This window comes from Zingiber officinale, chromosome 4A (genome assembly GCF_018446385.1).
Source record: "Zingiber officinale cultivar Zhangliang chromosome 4A, Zo_v1.1, whole genome shotgun sequence".
NCBI lineage: Eukaryota > Viridiplantae > Streptophyta > Magnoliopsida > Zingiberales > Zingiberaceae > Zingiber > Zingiber officinale.
In genome coordinates this window covers 121,399,172-121,413,066 of record NC_055992.1, presented here as the reverse complement: position 1 = coordinate 121,413,066, position 13,895 = coordinate 121,399,172, and positions in this window count along the sequence as shown.

Sequence of the window (13,895 nt, the reverse complement as noted above, 5' to 3'; positions counted from 1 at the left end):
ATCCCTGCTCAAGTACGTTAGACTAGAGGACGCAGAGTACATCCTGCAGGAAGTGCACCAAGGCTCCTGTAGAAGCCATCCGGGCAGCCGTTCGCTAGCTCGAAAGATTCTTCTGGCCAGATATTTTTGGCCAACTCTCCAAGAGGATGTCGCTCGGACAGTAGCCACCTGTCTTTCCTGCCAAAGGTATCACAATATCTCGCATCGACAAACCAAGGAGATGAAGATATTCACAGTGTTTTGCCCGTTCGACCAATGGGACATGGACATCATGGGGCCGTTTCCCATGGCGACCGGTCAGCGAAGGTTCCTACTCGTCGCGATGGACTACTTCTCAAAGTGGGTGAAGGTCAACCGCTAGCAAGGATAAGTGAGCAAATGGTTATTAAATTGATCTGGCAAAACATCTTGTGTTGGTAATGCATCTCCCACCGGCTTGTCTCGGATAACAGGAGGCAATTCGTGGGTCGGAGACTCAAGGAGTGGTATGAAGGCTATGACATCCAATAGGCCTTCACCTCAGTAGGCAACCCCCAGAGCAACGACCAGGTGAAAGTCACAAACTTGGAGATCCTTAGAGGCTTACGAGCTCAGCTCGACCACACAAGAGGTAGCTGGGTCGACGAGCTCCCGAGTATCTTATCGGCACTTCGCATGACTCACAAAGAAGCGACCGACGTAATACCATTCCAGCTGGTGTATAGAGGGGAAGCAGTGGCCCCTGTAGAGTTGGAATAGAATCTGACCGAGTGCAACTCTACGACGAAGGCAATACCAAGCAGAGGTTAATGGAGCTCGACTTGGTGGATGAATCACGGGATAAAGACGCCGTCTAGCTAATGGCATACTGATAGCGGATGAGGCAGAACTACAAACGAAGGGTTATCCCGAGGTCTTTCCAGGTCGGAGATCTGGTGTGGAAGAAAATCATGTCGATCGGCGACGTCACCAAGCTCAAGGCACCATGGGGAGGACCTTACAAGGTCATACAGAAATTATGCTCGGGGACATACTATTTGGAGGATGAAAATGGAAGGCAGTTCGAGCGGCTATGGAGTGCGAATCATCTCTAACCTTATAAGGTCGGATGAGAGGTACGTAAGTAAATATAGATGTATTTGTGCATATGCCTTCTGAATGCAGGACTGACATGAATAAAAAAAATAAGTTTTTCAGACTCTTGAGCTGATTGGCCAAATTAAAAGTTGAGCGGCGACTATAAATCCTTGTCACCATCAACGGTCGAGCGGCGACCTTAAACCCTTGTCACCATCAACAGTCGAGCGGTGACCTTAAACCCTTGTCACCATCAATGGTCGAGCGACGACTTTAAACTCCTGTCGCCATCAATGGTTGCCGCTCGCCATCAACGGTCGCCGCTCGCCATCAACGGTCGAGCGGTGACCTTAAACAATGTCGCCATCAACTGTCGAGCAGCGACCTTAAACCTCTGTTGCCATCAATGGTCGAGCGGCGACCTTAAACCTTTGTCGTCATCAGCAGTCGAGCGACGACCTTAAACCCCTGTCGCCATCAACTGTCGAGCGACGACTTTAAACCCAGTCTCCATCAATGGTTGAGCGATGACCTTAAACCCTTGTCATCATCAACGGTGAAGCGGCAACCTTAAACCCAGTCTCCATCAACGGTCTAGCGGCGACCTTAAACCTAGAACTAATCAAATTGCTAAGAAAACAGATAGCCCGATCATAAGAGCACGAGGCTACACCTTGGGGATTAAGCAACTCAGTTTTGATCGAGTTTACTTTACAAACGTGTGAACTAAATGCAAGTCAAAAAATGAAAATGCCGAATGGCGAGAAGGGCTATAAGGGTTCGCCGGATGAGCGAGCATTCACTTCAAAAAATTATAGAAGAAAAAAACTCGCATGAACAGGCTCACTCCAAAAAATCCAAAACATCATTGGGCAGCGACTCGGTCAGCTTGTCCTGACTAATAACCTTGCTTGTCAGATAGGAGGGGAGGTAGCTGCATTCCTTCAGTTGAGCGAGCATCCCATCGATACCAAGGTCGAACAGACGGAGTGCCCAATCGACAACTTTATCGTTAAAAGCATCCGAGTGGATGTAGGCCTGCTTCATAAGATCGAACCTGCTCGACTCAGCTCCTTGATAAATCTCTAAGGCTGCTCGAGAGGCCTTCAACTCTTCCTTCAACTTGGCCATCTCTTCATCTTTGGCGTCGATCTGGATCTTCGCTGCAGTCTACTCGGCCAATCATCCATCCCACTCGGCCTTCAAAATGGCCTCGACCTCCTTTAGGTTCTGGGCCAACACCCGGGACTCCTTATTTTTGATCTCCAAGTCCTCGATGACCCTGAGTTTCCTGGTGTTGGCCAAATTGAGCTTAGATTCAAAGGAGCCGACTTGTTTATCAAGCTGAGCCAATTGTATAGCCTGCTCGGCACCTTTACTCTTCTCTTCCTCCAGCTGCTCGGAGCTCTTACTCAAATCAGCTCTTAGTTGAGTCATCTCAGCACTCATCTTCTCTAGCTACACCTGGGAAGCAGACGATTGGCCGCTTGGTGCACGCAGCTGCTTGACTTCCTGTTCAAAAAATGTGAGTCTTTGGCATATGACTAAGCTCTCTACCCAATACTGTAAGGAACAGGAGATTATTAGGGTCGAGTGGCACTAAAAAGGAACGTACAAGAATAGGAGCGTACAAGATATTTACCCCAGTGGACATCTGGGTATGTCTATCAACGAGCACCCCTGGAGGCATGATCGCTGCACGGGCCCGGGCGTTGGCCCATATCTATGCGAGCGGCCCTTGGATAATTATCTGGTGCACCGGGGCTCGGGACTCAGCGTTGTCAGAGTTGTGCCACTCGTCTGTAGGTTGATGGATGACCGTCGTTATGTGGCGCTGACCACTCGAAGCGGACGGGATTAAGGTTGCTCTGCTAGCCGACTGAGACGTTGACGCCAGCCGAATGTGAGACTTTTGAGTCTTCAGCGGTGGAGGCAGTATGAAAGCGACTGGAGGAGCATAGATTGTTCCTTGTGGCAGCCTAGACAAAGACAACGTCTGATCTGATGAAAGTGAAGTATGTGGGACGATCGTCGCTTTCTTGGGCACAGGTGTGGAGATTTCGCCCCGCTCGAATGAAAGACGTGGGTTGGTCCTGGTTGGAATCTGTGTAGCGGAGGTAGTAGATCGGGTGGCAATCTCTATGCGGCGCCTCTTTCGGGTTATCAACGACTCCCCGGAAGAAGTCAATTCCGAGGCCTTAGCGACTAGAATTATTGAAAGATGCTCGGGCGAGGGATTTACTGCGACAATCGCTTCACCACCGACCATACGGCTGGCTACTCCGTCGCTCCCTTGAGCTGGGGCTCCCGTGCTTTCTTCGAGCGGATCCTCATGAGAGTCAACCGGTTGCAAGCCGTGGTTTTGCAACTTGGCCACGACTGCGGCATTGATCTCTGCGTTCGTGAGTTTGGACTTGCCGGCTAGACGTGCGCGCAACATGACTCGAGCTACAAAAGAAAGAGAGAAATCAGTTAGATTCAAAAGTTAGACTAAGAAAGAGGATACTTAGGGTAGACGGAAGCCTTGTGCGGATCGAGCTTAGGCTGAACACATAGAGGACACCCTCTAATAGCAACTTATGTATATGGTATTTTTGACCGGCTAAGCTGGAAGCTGCGTGAAGGTAATCTGAGCGATTTTTGTATTTCTTGAGCTCAGGAGGGTTCAACACCTCTACTTGCCACCTAGTCGGGAAGTCCGACCACTCAAAAAAGCGAACAAAGAAATAGTAGTCCTTCCAATGCTTGTTGGAGGATGACATCTTGTCAAAGAAAACTATGCCCAATCAGGCTTGGAAGAGAAAAGTCTTCGGCTTGGACAATTTGGGATAACAGAAATAGTGGAAGAGCCAGGGAGTAAGGGGAATGTCGTGCAGACAGAACAAAATGACAACCCCGCATAGCAGCTGAAAGGAGTTTGACACTAGTTGATGGAGAGAAATATGAAAATATTTACAAATGATAGAGAAAAAAGGATGGATTGGGAATCGTAGACCGACGGTAAATTGGTCCCTAAAGAAGCATACAAAACTCAGAGGCGGCTTGTTCGGGCGGTCAAAAGCTGAAGGAAGACCGATTTGATAATCGAAAGGAATTTCAAAGGTAGCTCTCAAACTCTCAGCATCGCCTCCGTCAAACCTGGACTCGATGGACGTGTATCAAGGCCCAGGGACAGAGATAGGAGGTTGAGAGGAGTTTGCCATTGGAAATAAACGCCAACAAGAAACAACGAAGAAGTTCGATTGAAAGAAAGGACGCTAAGAACGAGCAAATCCGGTTAAAGAGTACAGAAATCTTAGTAGAGAGATCGCTATGATCGCCGGAAAGGAAGAAGAACGTAGTGTCGCTGGAAAATTCGAAGACGAAGACGCAAAGTGAGGAAGATGATGATGCACACGATGTTTATAAACCTTACGACCGATCGACCTCAGCCGTCTAATCCAAAGCTATGGAAACCTATAAGCAGATCCCATCGTTGGTTTTGAAAAGGCGCACACCTTGTTGCAAGAGAATATCTGGCTGTTACATCGAGCATGCCGTGACAGTGAGGGACACATGTCCTTCAGTCACTGGACAACATTTAATGAACTTAATTTAAAAAGTATGGCTATGTACTCGACCATAATTATCAAGGATTTACATGGTCTTCAAGAAATTTGGATGATGCCAGCTAAGATCGAGCTCGCTCGAGGATGCATAAGGAAACAGACAACATGTGCTAAGTGTTGCTGCCAATCATCCCGATCGGCGTAAAGAATGGGTCACAAGGTTGAACCCGACAACGACAAAAGGAACCTGAGTGGCGTTGGCTGGTAGGTTGATCGCGATTAAAGACTAAGCATAGTTCGATCGACCACTGAAACATATGGGCTGAATGGATCTTAAAGTCCCCGAAGACACATCTTGTCACACCCCGAGGGTAAGGGTATTCACTCGAAAATCGGACAGCGCCTCCCCTATAACAGTGACAAATTGGAGCCAATATACATACACACTCAACATATAAACATAATCAACGACCCACACGGTTAGATATAAGCACAACCACGCAGTTTATAAACAACCCACACGGCTGGAAGTAAACATAACTACGCAGTTTATAAACAACCCATATGGCTGGAAGTAAACACAGCGGAAATCACAAAAAATACGAATGTACGACCAACAAAGTCATTAACCAAAATACCTGCAACCACTATACTAGGCTCCAAGCCCACATCAACTTATTAGAAAGCAAATATGCAAAATCAATATACCACCCAAACAGTAATAAGACAGAAAAGAAAACCGTCCTTGAATGTGTAGTGGGGCTGGTAGCCAGAACTCTCCAAGCATCCTTGATTCTTCTACCTACTACCTGCCAAAAGAAAAATCAGTTTGTGGGGGTGGTAAATGTTGGGACTCAGCAGGTAAAGGAAAGATAGTGCATGAACATAATATACAAATAGAGAGTGAGCCAACAGTATACAGTCTCATAAGGGAAATAGTAGATACTAAAATAAAACCATAATATATGCTCATACTTGAAACCATCCTAGGCTAGGTATTAGAAGATCAGGAGTAATACTGATCGACTACTGAACTATTCATCACCACGAAGGTATCATGTGAGGTAAAAACATTCTATCAATAAGTAAATCGGAGTCGAACAACATGCGATCAATATATATATAGCTCAACAAGTATAAATGTATCACATGGCAAAACGAATAACTGTAAACATAAGAAAGCAATAGCATTAGCAGGTATAACAATAATAAAAGTGTATGCATTGATGGTCACTCCCGCCCACCCCTCTTCTCCATGACCCTTGTATAGTCGAGAGGTCGGGTCAGTGACAAACTATACAACACTCCAGCTACCACTTTCTCGAGTGGCCGAGTGGATAGTTGCATAGTAGCTAACTAGCTACATCTGCGACGGGGGTCCATGTTGCTCGCAACTCCAACTTTCTCTACTCATGAGTGAGCAAGTGGGGGGCACGACAGGACAAGCGGCATCTGCTCCAGCTGCCACTCTCTCGAGTAGCCGAGCGTGCGACCCTAGTCAACGACTCTCTCGACCGCAAGGGAGAATTTATCGTTAACATGCATGCAATGATATGATGTGTAAAATATAACAGTCATCATATACATATAAATAGGAATCAAGTATGCTACATGAAGCCAGGATGTTCAATACGGTACATAAATAAACAACAAAGCATACAAGGTTGATATCTAATATCTGCTAAATATCATAGATGGTATCAAGAGACTGTATGGATATAGAAATGAATATCTCAAAGGTTTGAGTGGAAGTATCAATCACAGGAAATATTACGAGTGAAGTCAAGGTAAAGTAGTCCTTATCCAAAAATGGCTCATGTACCAAGTTCCAAAGAACTAAAGAAAGTCAAAGTAAGAAGTACCCGCCTTTATCTGTCGATCGTGATAAATAAATCCCACGTCGAGATGCTCGTCCTGAATCAACGTCCTGCAAATCACATGATGTCAAATTTAGCTAATTCCAAATGCAACAACTAACTAAACTCAAACCCACACTAATTAGGGAAAATCCTAATCGAAATAATTAACCTAATTCATTAGGTTCAACTCAATCCATGATTCCTTCACATGTTTCACTTTAATCCAAGAAAGACATAAACTAACAATACACTTATCCAATTAAGTTTAATTCCATCGACTACTAATCAACTCTAAAACTTACCTAATTCCATTGCATTCAACTGTTAGCTTACGGCCGGAGCAACCCACTGCTGAAAATCACTGATGATGCCTACTGCTGCCCGCACCTTCACCTACAAACCTAATCGCCCAATCAAAGAAGTCTATCAATTAACCCTATAATGAAATCCAATATCAGTTCATAACCTTACCCCAAGTCAGCATCCAATTACAGGCTGAAAGCTTCACGTCAGACCAAGCAAAGAGATCAAGCACTATCCCTAAAGGTAGGGGACTGTAGCTAGGGTACGACATCGGGCAATCAACCGACGGGAAGAGGGCTCGGCAGATCCTCAGACCACTGTGATCATAAACATGAGATGCACCTCAGGCGTTGGGCGGCGGCAGTCGATGGAAGATGACTAGCAATCGAGTAACCCGCGATTGAAGGTGCCGGGGTCAGATACGACGACACCGACTGCGACGACGCTGATCGCGTCTAGGGCAGAGATGATCTGGGTTGGTTGCACAGTGAAATGACGCCTCAACACATCGGGATGAAGGAGAGGTAGTGGCATGCTCTCCCGCGTTCGACAGCTGGATTGAGAGGAACTCCACGGTGATCAACTTGTACCCATGATAGGATCGGGTACTGTTCTGCTGAAGGGGTGACTGTGTCGATGATCTAGAGATGGAGAATCGGAAGGGCTTCTGCTCGGAGAGAATGCTGACGCGTTCTGGTGGCGCTACATCTTTGGAGATGTGTGGGCGACGGCGGCTGAGGAGAAAGGGAAAATCGACGGATCGAAGCTAGGGTAGAGGAAAGGCCAGAATCAGGTCTTGCAGCGTCTGCGACGGCACGAGCAAGCTCGGAGAGGGACAACTTCTCGCTCTTGACCGAAGAGGGCGGATTGGCGTTGGTGATCGACAGTTGGTAGTCGGTGGCGCACTCAAGGGAGAGGGAGAGGGATTTAGCGCAGCTTTGACCGGGAATGGGATTAGGGCATAATTTATAAAATTAGGTTTAATTAATTAAACCATAAGTTAATTCCCAATCAACTCCCACTTAAATAGTTATTTCAAACAAGCTTTCTCTAAGTCCGATCGGTTCATCCCCTTAAACACGTCATACGGACTCCGTTTAAATCCCAGAAAATTTTTAAAAATTTCTGAAAAGTCCAATAAGGTTATTATGATTTGTCGTATCTTACACATCTTCTTATCCAGTCAGTTGGACTTGCAACGTCCTTCGACTAGACTTGAAGGGGAGACTTGTGATGCGGCGGTTAGGAGGAGCCCACTTAGCACGGGTCAATGACCACTATGGAGGTCAAAGTCAACATGGTCAACATTAGGGCTCAGAGACTCAACCGTGTTACCCGAGAGAGAGGGGCTACATAGGCTGATCGGAGGAACCGCTGTCTGGTCAACTGTCTGGATGAAACAACGTTTGGTCGGCCCAATCGGTAGGAGAGCGAGTCGAGCGAGCCACTCGTCCAGCTCGAGGTGTGCCGTTGACAGTGTAATGAACCGATATAATAAAAGAGAAAAATATGGATACTTAATAAGGGGAAGAGAAAACAAAAGAGAACACTCCATCTATCATTGAATGTGGAGAAGCCAAGACAAAGATGCCTTTTGTCTGTAATTAATATCATTAAACAGAGACATATGAAGGGTCACTAAAACATGTATAAAAGAGTATGCGAGGTATGAAGAAAGGCAAGGATTCATCTCTGTCCCTATTATTTTCGACTCCTCTTCTTCTGTTTCTAACTTGAACGTCGGAGGGCCAACGTCAAAGACCCCTTCCCTGGTCTAGTTTGTTTTGCAGATAGAAGCGAGGTCTTCATCTAGTCAGCGAAACTGACACATCCCTGACTTTCCAGCTTCACGCCTTCGAATAGGATCAATTCATATACAAATGATCCCATAAATTAGTCTATCAAAATATAATTTAGTACGGGCAGAAAATAAAATATTCAAGTGACTTTTGGTACATGAATATGGAAATCTAAAATTAGATTCATTCTCAAACCTTGTATTTAGTTGATGGCAATGGAATTAAAATTTTGGAATAAAATTAAAAATATGGGTATTGATGAAACGCACCTCCCCCCTTAGGTTTTGATGGGAATGAGAATGAGAATTAAATTTTAGACGAAAAGATCCTTAATATATTTGTTTAATTATTTTTCATATCACTTCCTCTCTCCTTGTTATCTATCATCATACTTTCTCTTTTCTCATTCTCTCATCACACTTTCTCTCTCATCATACTCGTTCTCTCTTATCATATTTTCTCTATCATTTTCTCTCTCATCATGTATTCTTTTCCATCACACACTCTCTCCTATCACACTTTCTTTCTCAACACAATTTCTTTCTCATTATTCTCTCTCATCATATTTTATCTCTCCTTAATTTCTCCCATTACACACTCTTTTAAATTTTCTCTTATTACATTTTTTCTCTTTTTATTTTTTTCCATTATACTTTTTCTTTTTTCATTCTCTCTAATCATATTTTTCTCTCGCATTCAATTTTTTTCTCACATATAATTTTTTTCTCTTATTTTTTTAAGGATAAAAAAAAATTAAATTCATTTCGATAGAAAATATTTAATTAATAAAAAATTATTTTTAAAAATGATATTTATATTTATAGTCATTCTTATTTATAATATTTTAATTTTATTTCTACTCTTATTCTCAACAGAGAACCAACCGTCATCTCACGGTTAATTAAAGCAAATTTAAGACTGGAGATGATTTATTTAAAGCAGCTTGAACGTGCAGCGAGACTTTGTCTGCTTTCCGTAAACCAACACCCTGATAAAGAAGTTTTAAATAAAATAATTTTAACGTGAAGCATATAAAAATATTTTAAATAAAAAGTTATATATAAATGAAATATTTTTTTAATAATTTTTGAAAGCGTGATGGGTAAAAAAAACTTTTGATTTTCTTTAGTATTTACAATACAATTTAATAATATAGATTATATATAATTTAATAACACTTATAATTTAATTTAATAATATAATATATAATTTAATAGTATTTATAATATAATTTAATTACACGTGTTTGAAGGCCAATTCGTTGTGTGATAGGATTCATGCATCTCGGAAAGTCTGCAAAAAATTTTCGTTAGCTTTGCCTTCAACGACTTTCCTTATTCATCAAAAACAAGGGCTGCAATACGCACAAAAAAAAAACATGGTGTAATTATGATTCATAAACTACCTGCATGATGCTCCGCGAGTTGGTGTACACCGTTCCGAACCAAAAAAAAAAAAATAAAAATAAAAATAAAAAAATAAAAAAAATAAAAAAAAAAATCGATAGCTATGTAATTATTTATTGCTAATTTAATATATAGACTAATTAGTTATGATGTGTTGGTGTAGGAAATATCCGACGATCGAATCTAGATTTTGATAATGGCAAAAGGATTCAAAGTTAAAATTCCTTATTATCTAACGTGCTTAAATGAGATTTCAGGAAAGTCCTAACTGTGGTTAGACAGGTGAAAAACCCTAAGGGGTGGTAACCCTAGGTTCTAGGGGATGGTAACCCTAGGTAAAGGAAAACCCTAAGGGACGGTAACCTTAGGTCCTAGGGGGTGGTAACCCTAGGTGGAGGAAAACACTAAGGGACGGCAACCTTAGGTCCTAGGGGGTGGTAACCCTAGGTGGTGAAAATCCTAAGGGGAGGTAACCTTAGGTCCTAGGAGGTGGTAACTCTAGGCGAAAAGTCCAGTCGGTCTGGAGGACCAGACTGACATCAGGTAATCTCTCCTGGGGAGTAGGTGAGAACGCGTTCCCCGCAGAGGGAACAGTAGGTGTCGGGTCGACCTAGGGTTTCCGGACGGAAATCCGAAGTCATACCCGAATAGTCCGATGACTGTCAATCACTTGATTTAACATGTTTATACCTGGTCTAATTTTGTCTTGCAGGGTATGTTATTGTGTTGGGACTAACTATCTTGCAGGTACAAAAGGAATAAACTAAGCCTCGGATGAACAGTGTCCGAGGCGCCTCCATGAAGTTTGGAGGCGCCTCGGGTGCAAAGCAGAAGTTGGCTGCGAAGAAGAGCTGGAGGCGCCTCGGACCAGGGCTTGGAGGCACCTTGGGCTCGGAGGCGCCTTGGAGTGACCATAGAGGTGCCTCAAGCAGGATAAGAGGAGAAGATTTCAGCGCTGATCCACACGGCTGACTCAGCAATTTAGAGGCGCCTTGAATGGGGTTTGAGGCGCCTCAAGCAGGCTATATAAGGGAACTCGAACAGCAGCCTTAAAACAACAATATACAAGTGATCTAACCATTGTTCGCTGCTCAAGAGACGCCCTGAAGTATTGTTACAAGTCACCGACGACCCGGAGCTTCGAGATTCCTAATTTGTGTTGTCGGTATAACTTTTTGTTTGCACTTATTGTAATACACACTTGTAACCGTTTTGTGTCATTATAGTTGTTGCCCACCGAAAGCAATCAACGATCACGGACCTTGGAGTAGGAGTCGCCCTAGGCTCCGAACCAAGCAAACCCTTGATGTCTTTCTATGTTTGTTGTTATTTCTTTCTATTTCGTTGCTTACTCGTCGAGTTTTTCGAATCCGAAACAAGTGAAAGCCATGAGCGCTATTCACCCCCCTTAGCGCTTCTCGATCCAACAATTGGTATCAGAGCCCTAGGAGAGTATGCTTCTCAACAATTGGTACTAAGTCTTGGAACAAGTTTTATTATTTTTATTTTGTGAGATTCCTTCTTAATGGCCTACGAAGATGAGTACAGATCCACATGCCTACCACTTCTGTCCAACGAGAATTTCAGATACTGGAAAGACCAGGTGGAGCACCAACTGAAGACAGAAGCGAAAATATGGACCATAGTCCGTATTGGATTTATTCTCCCCATTGAAGAAGGTGTACCCATCACGTGTGACAAGTGGGATGCACAAACAAAAAGGACATTCGAGTTAGATGCAAAAGCAACTTGTATTCTCCTATACGGACTAACAAATTCAGATCTTGATCGAGTTGGAAAGTTCAATAGTGCTAAGGAGCTTTGGAAGAAATTGCTCAAGCTTTATGAGATCCCTTTAGAGCCAGAAGATCAAATAGAACCTGAGTCTGAATCTGAATTTGAATCCCCAGAGTCAACCTCCGAACCAGACTCAGAAGAATTAGAGCATACTGATTTCATAGCACTGATGGCCAAAGACGAGATATCTGAATCTGAGTCAGAATTTGAAATAACAACAGTCAAGGGGGAGAATCCTATCATAGATCCTAAAGGTAAAATTATAAATTCAAATTTTAAATTTCACATAACTTGTTTTAAGTGTAAGGAGAGAGGTCACTATAGAAACGAGTGCCCTACTCATAAGATTCGGTCGGCTTAATTGGAGGAGAAGGAGAAAACGATCAAGAAAGGGAAGAAGCACATTGAATGCTCTAAGTGCAAACGAATGAGTCATTGCAAAAGATAATGCCCAGAAAGAAGACCCAATAATCCAGGGAGAGAAATCAAGGTAAATAAATTTACATTATATGAAAATCCAATCTTTTCAACACATGTTGGTACTCTAAATAATCCTGCTTGCTCTAGTATAGATTTTTCTTCAAATTAAAATTGGATATGTATGCTAACAATACAATAAATAGAGTTAATTCAAATCTAAATAAGAATAACTTAAAATTATTTAATAAACATAAGAAATTAATGTTGAGAAAATTAGAGAAACAAAGTAATATCTTAAAAGATAAAATAGATAAGTTAGAAAAGATTATTAATAATTTAACTAATCAACAAAATCTAGACTTGGGTTATAACTCTAAAGTAAAACTTAAACACTATAAACCAAGTTATAATCAAGTACCTTTTATTTACTAAACTTAATTTAAATATAACTCAAATCTAATTTATAAGTTTAAATAAAATTATCAACAATATAGGGGGAAACTCCAGAATAGTTGGCACCTCCAAAACTAACTTACCCGACAGGTTAATTAGAACTAATTAGAAAGGGAACAAGTTTAACTTGACCTATGGTACTGGTGAAATTTTGGATGATAGTACCTTAGGGAAATTTAGTCTATGCATGTTTAGGAAGATATGACTTTGACCTGGTGCATTTGGCTAAGTGGAACTAACCGAAGCTACCCTTTATGGATCCTAACCAGTTAGACTAAGGTTTTGTATTAAGTCCAGTGGATAGGACTATATGGAAAACCTCGAAAGCATGGTTACTTTAATGATGTCCAAGTGACTCACCATATCCCAGAAGTTTATCCAGAGAATGCTTATTTGTTGAGCCTAAAGATAAACTTAAATCTAACATAAAGTTAAACTAAACCCTATAATTAAACCCAATTCATCTCACAAAATTATAGAATTCCCTGATTTAAAATTTAGATCGGGTGAGATAACTGAGGATCAAAATCAAATTAAATTAAATTAATAATTCAAAATTAAATTAAATTAATAATTAAAAATCAAATTCTTTAAAAAACTCATTTTAAAATTCTTTTAAAAAACTTATTTAAAATTCTCTTAAAAACTTATTTAAAAAATTCATTTAAAAATTATTTGAAAAATTATTTTAAAAATATTTTAAAAATTATTTAAAATTATTTTAAAAATCATTTTAAAAATTATTCGGAAAATTATTTAAAAATCATTTTAAAAATTATTTGAAAAATTATTTAAAAATAATTTGAAAAATAATTTGAAAAATTATTTAACAATCGTTTTAAAAATTATTTTAAAAATCCCTTTGAAAATCATTTAAAAAATTATTTTAAAAATCCTTTGAAAATCATTTAAAAATAATTTGAAAAATCCCTTTGAAAATCATTTAAAGATAATTCATTTTTAAAAATCCATTTGAAAATCAATTTAAAAATTATCTCAAAATCTGATTTGTTATCATAATTATTTTTTTTAAAAAAAACCAATGATTATTAATTTTTAAATCATAACTAATTTTCAAACCATACGTTCAAATTATAATTTCAAACTCAATTTTCAAAATTTTAAATGCTTTACTCATTTGAAAGTAATACTCAAACTTATTTTGAATATCAATTTAAAATAAAGATAATTCCATCTCACACTCACTCATAAGTTGAACATATTTGATAACATAAAATGGGTGAGATAGAAAAT